Consider the following 6,549-nt stretch of genomic DNA (forward strand, 5'->3'; position numbering starts at 1 on the left):
CTTTACCTGTGCCTGCCAGAGTATCTTACGCACGTGCACATGGGAAAAAAATATATCCTTACTTTCTGAGCTGGGAAAAAAATATCCTGTTGTGTTGGATGTCTGAAACTCCCAGGCCCTGTTGGGTCTTTGTAAGCTCATCATGGAGAATATCCCTTTGGACTTTCTCACCAGTAGGGTGAACCAAAAAATAAAGATTAACATAAGTCATAGAGATGTACAGTATGGAAACAGACCCTTCGATCCAACTCACCCGGCCCATAACACACCAAACCCTTCCTATTCATATACCCATACAAATGCCTCTTAAATGTTGCACTTTTACCAGCCTCCCCACTTCACCTGGCAGCTCATTCCACACACGTGCCTCCCTTTGTGTGAAGTAGTTGCCCCGTTGATGTCTTATATATCTTTCCCCTCTCACCCTAAAACTATGCCATCCAATTCTGGACTCCCTGACACCAGGGAAAAGACTTTACCCTTTTACCCTATCCATGCCCCTTACAATTTTGAAAACCTCTATAATGTCATCCCTCAGCATCCAATGCTCCAGCGAAAACAGCACCAGCCTATTCAGCCTCTCTCTATAGTTCAAATCCTCCAACCCTGGCAACATCGTTGTAAATCTTTTCTGAACCCTTTCAAGTTTCACAACATCTTTCGGATAGGATGGAGACCAGAATTGCACACAATATTCCAACAGTGGTCTAACCAATGTCCTGTACAGCTGCAACATGATCTTTCAACTCCTGCAATCAATACTCTGACCAATAAAGGAAAGCATATCAAACGCCTTCTTCACTCTCCTATCTACCTGCGACTCCACTTTCAAGGAGCTATGAACCTGCACTCCATGGTCTCTTTGTTCAGCAACATTCCCTCGGACCTTACGATTAAGTGTATATGTCCTGCTAAGATTTGCTTTCCCAAAATACAGCATCTCGCATTTATCTGAATTAAACTCCATCTGCCACTTCTCATCCCATTGGCCCATCTGATCAAGATCCTGTTGCAATCTGAGGTGACCCCTTCGCTGTCCACTACACCTCCAATTTTTGTGTCATCTGCAAACTTACTAACTGTACCTCTTATGCTCGCATCCAAATCATTCATGTCAATGACAAAAAGGAGTGAATCCAGCACCGATCCTTGTGGCACTGCACTGGTCACAGGCCTCCAGTCTGAAAAACAACCCTCCACCACCACCCTTTGTCTTCTACCTTTGAGCCAGTTCTGTATCCAAATGGCTACTTCGGCCTGTATTCCATGAGATCTAACGTTGCTGATCAGCCTCCCATGGGGAACCGTGTCGAAACCCTTATTGAAGTCCATATAGATCACATCTACACCTCTGCCCTCGTCAATCCTCTTTGATACTTCCTCAAAAAAACTCCATCAAGTTTGTCAGACATGATTTCCCACGCACAACGCCATGTTGACTATCCCTAATCAGTCCTTGCAGTTCCAAATACATGCACATCCTGTCCGTCACGATTCCCTTCAACAACTTGCCCACCACCAACGTCAGGCTCACTGGTCTATAGTTCCCTGGCTTGTCCTTACCACTCTTCGTAAACAGTGGCACCACATTAGCCAACATCCAGTCTTCCGGCACCTCACCAGTGACTATCGATGATACAAATATCTCAGCAAGAGGCCCAGAAATCACTTCTCTAGCTTCCCACAGAGTTCTAGGGTACACCTGATCAGGTCCTGGGGAGTTATCCACCTTTCCCCGTTTTAAACGTCTAGCACTTCCTCCTCTGTAATATGGACAGTTTGCAAGGTGTCACCATCTATTTCTCTACATGCTATATCTTCCATATCCTTTTCCACGTTAAATACTGATGCAAGATACTCGTTTCGTACCTCCCCCATACTTCCTGTGCCAGGAAACATATTCTGTTGTGTTGGATGTCTGAAAACCCCCCCGGGTCTGTTGGGTGGTCATAAGCTTGTCATGGAGAATATCCCTTTGGACTTTCCCACCAGTATGGTGCACCAAAAAGCAGAGATTTATATAAGATATGGCAGCCCTTTTTGGATTAACGCGATGCAGGCTTGTCTGCCACTCTAAAATGGGCTTTTATATAGCCATGACGATATTGTCTAATGAATCTAATATGAAGAATTGTGAACGTATGAATGTGTATCAGTTAATGCCCTCGAAGAACAATAGCTATCGTTTTGTTATTCTGAGCCATATTATTTATTTATTATTTCTTGACTATTTTTGTTTTTCTTCTGTCTGTTAAGAGACTTTAACTTGTTTTGTATGCACATGCATATAGGTGTAATTTTGTTCAGTTATTTGAGCAGTTTTGTTATTGGTTTAATATAATAATAAAAATCTATATTTCAGTCAAAATTTTGTGAAAAAAATTAAAATTTTAACATTGACAGAATAGAGTCTCAAATAACTCTCATTAGAGAGACCACTCAAGGTGGTTTACGTTGAAGGTCACCACACGGGTGATGGGGTGAGGTTGAGAGAGCATCAACTTCATGGTAACCTCTGTCAGTGTGGGGAATTGAACCTGCGCTGGTGACCTCCCTCTGCATCACAAACCAACCATCCAGCCAACTGAGTGGTAGACTGTGTAACTGTCACACACAGAATCAGTCACAGACAAAGGGCAAGAGAAACATTCATGACAAGGAAAAAGGTATATTTGAGATAACGGTCATGATAACGGCTGAGGATAAAAACGGTCTCAGTTAGAAATTGTATTTTATGTTGAGACAAGTGTTTGGAAGATGCCTTTGGCTGAATACAATTAGCTGAGACAAGTGAAATAACCAGAATGACTAATTGTGATTGGATATCGATAACCATTAAATAAGTGCATGATTTTGATGGGTCTGTGGAAAGCATGCTGACTATTGTATGAATTTATAAAGCAGATGAAATATATTGGTAGGAGAGTCCGTCCCCATGGGAAATGCCTTCGGAACACATGCTAGAAGAAACACGGGGTAAAACGTGTCTGATAATCGTCTGCTCGTTAACAGGAAGCTGGAGGTTGAATGACTGAAAGTTCCTGTAATATGGAGCTGAGAAAATCATCAGATCACCCCTAAATGTATTGAATGTTGGAGCATGTTTGAAGTACTGAATGGCCTCATGATGGATTTTATTTGCATGTGATTTGAAAAACGTACATCTCTACTCCATCCTCTTACGTGTTACACATTAGGGCACTGCCACTTTACTGAAACTGGGAATAAGTTGGAACATTATCTGGAACATTGCATAATTGGCATTCTCCAGAATATTCTATAACTGTGTGGGGGGCATTAGAAATGCAAGAGAGAAACAGAGGGAAGGTGCTGTATGCAATTATTAAATTACTTACAGTGTGGAAACAGGCCCATCAGCCCAACAAGTCCACATCGACCCGCCGAAGCGCACCCACCCAGACCCATTCCCTCCTGCACCTAACACTATGGGCAATTTAGCGTGGCCCATTCATGTAACCTGCACAATTTTGGACTGTGGGAGGAAACCGGAGCACCCGGAGGAAACACACGCAGTCATGGGGAGGATGTACAAACTCCACATAATCAGTCGCCTGAGGCGGGGATTCAACCGGGGTCTCTGGCGTTGTGAGGCAGCAGTGCTAACCACTGTGCCACCATGCCGCCCACGGTGCCCGTGCAGTAGTGAGAGTGGTAGAGCATGAGACCTGTTCGGGTGCCGGTGCTATAACAGATCTACAGTGAGTGTGAGGGAGCAGAGAGAATACAGTGACACTTATCTTGATAGAGGGGGGAAGGTTATTGATGCTTGTCCTTTTTTGCTGGACATTTCTTCAGGCCCCAGGGGTCTGAGGTGGGTTGTGAGCTCAGAACATGCTCGGTAGGTCTGGTGGTGTGATCCCTCTGTGAAGAGAATGGTCCTCCTCTGTACTAGCCCATCCACCAGGATCTCTATGATCCTGTCAAGAAACCGTGGTGTAATTGCCCCTTATCTGCCATGCTCGTGGTAAACTGTGCAGGGCAGCTCCAAACTGAGAAAGCTCAACCGTGTGCCCATTGGCCTTTTAAAGATGGTCCCAGTATCAGGGGTCACGGAATATTCAGGGGCATCCGGGCGATGGTGAGTACCTCCAGTCATGATGAGTGGGAGAATCGGGCTAGCATTGTATGAGAGGGACACCATGGAGTGGGGTGGGTATTTAATGAGATGAGTTTGGTAAGATAGCACCAGGAAACTAGTTCAGCCTCGTGCAGACAACCCCTCTGTCACACTCAATGAAAATGTCACTGAGACAGTTTTTTGTTAGATTCAGCCCAGTGAGGCGAAGACTCTGCTGTCCTCACTCACTGTTACAAAGCTGCAGAACAAATGCTCATCCAAAACTCTCCATCGCCTCAACTCACAGCAATATCCCTTTCCCTTATTATTCTTCATAATACTGACCCGTGTTGCATGATACTATCGAACAGTCTTTATTTCAGCATTCTGAAACCTGTGAACATATCTTTCCATGACATTTTTTCTCAGTCTCCCCCACTCTGTCTCCTCTCCAAAACACACTCATGTACAGTCATACTGCATGAGACTGCCAGTATGACTGACCATTTGGCCCAGCTGGTCCATGCCAACCAAAGTGTCCATCCACACTCACCCCATTTCCTGCCCGTGCTCTGTGTTCCTCTAATCCTTTCCTATCTGTGTATTTGTCCAAATGCCTTTTCAATGTTGTTACTATACCCACCTCAATCACTTCCATTGGCAGCTCAGTCCATATGCGTACCATACTCTGTGTAAAAGAAGTTGCCCCTCAGGTTCCTTTTTAATATATTTTTTCCTTTCGAAACATTAATGGATGTCGTCTAGTCCTCGATTGCCCAACCCTGGGAAAAAAATTGAAGTATTCACCCCATGCACACCTCTCATGATTTTATAAGAGTTACACTTCAAAAATAACCCTTCCGTTTCCTTCGAAATGCAAGACGTCACACTTATCTTTCTTAAACATTATTTGCTCTTTCTCAGCCCACTTCCCCAGCTGATCAAGGAACTGCTGCAATTTCTGATAATATTCCTCACTTTAAATGATGCCTCCTAATTTAGTGTCGTCTGCAAACCTACTAACGTTGCGTTGTGCACTCTGGTCCAAATCATTGATATAGAAAACAAACAGCAATGGGCCCAGGACCGACCACTGAGGCACTCCACTAGTTAAAGGCCTCCAGTCCGACAAGCATACCTCCACCATAGACGTTTTCTTCATAACGTCAAGCTAATTGTGTCGCCAATTTGCCTGTTTACATTGGAGTCCATGCAACTAACCTTCCAGAGTGGCCTACCATGCGGAACCTTATCAAACACCTGACTGAAATCCATATAGATTGAAATCCATCCTGCCCTTGTCAACCTTCCTGGTCACTTCCTCAAAAACTCTAACAAAATTGTAAGGCATGATCTGGCACGCACAAAGCTACACTGACTGCTCTAAGTCAAATTCTGTCTTTCCAAATGCATGCATATATTATATCTCAGAACCTTCTCAAGCGGTTTACCGAAAACAGATGTGAAGCTTACTGGTCTATATTTCTCGGGCTTTTCTTTGCAGCCCTTCTTGAATAAAGGCACATTTGTTACCGCTCAGTCTTCCGGTGTCCTTGGCCCCTGAACTGTTTTCTCTCGCCTCTTGCAGTGCTCTTAGATATATCTGGTCAGGACCAAGAGATTAATCTGACTTTATGCATTCTAATATGTCCATCAGCACCTCTACTGTGATATGGACTGTACCAAGATAAGACAATTAACCTCCCAAAAGTTGCAGGTCTCCATGTCTTTCTTAATGGCAAACACAGAAGGGGAATTGAGGAACTCTGGCATCTTTTGAGGTTTTACACATGCATACCCATTATGGATTTTAAGACGTCCTATTCTCTCCCTGTTTGTTCGTTTTCTTTCCTATACTGAATTTGGATTCACATTAATCTGCTCAGCCAAGGTTATCTCATACCCCCTTTCCGCCTTACTGATTTCCTTCTTCACTAAACTCCTGTATCCCCTGTGTACCTCCAGGGATTCCCTTGGTCCCAGCTGCCTGTACCTGAACCATGCCTCCTATTTTTTCTGGTCATAGCCTCAATATCTCTTGTCATCCAGAATTCTCTCTTCCAGCCTCACTTTCCCTTCACCCTCACACGAACATATAGACCTTGAACTTGAGCTATCTCACTTTTGAAGCCCTCCCACTTGCCCGGGATACTTTTACTTGGAAACAAGCTACTCCAATCATCCCCTGCAATCCCCTGTCTAATTCCAACAAAATACGCCTTGCCCCAACTTAGAACTTGAATCCGTGGACCAGTTTTGTCCCTACCATAACTATTTTAAAATTAATACAGTTCTAGTAACTTTTCCCAAAACGCTCCCCCACTTTACCTCCGTCACCTATCCTACCTTATTTCCCAAAAGTAGGTTGAGTTTCTCCCTTCCCCAGTAGGATCCTCGATGTATTGATTGTGGAAACGTTCCTGAACACACTTAACAAATTACGTTCCATGTAAGTTCTTAACCATCTGGAA

This window comes from Chiloscyllium plagiosum, unplaced genomic scaffold, assembly GCF_037043375.1.
Source record: "Chiloscyllium plagiosum isolate Xiang-an unplaced genomic scaffold, Cpla_swu_hap1 HiC_scaffold_40, whole genome shotgun sequence".
NCBI lineage: Eukaryota > Metazoa > Chordata > Chondrichthyes > Orectolobiformes > Hemiscylliidae > Chiloscyllium > Chiloscyllium plagiosum.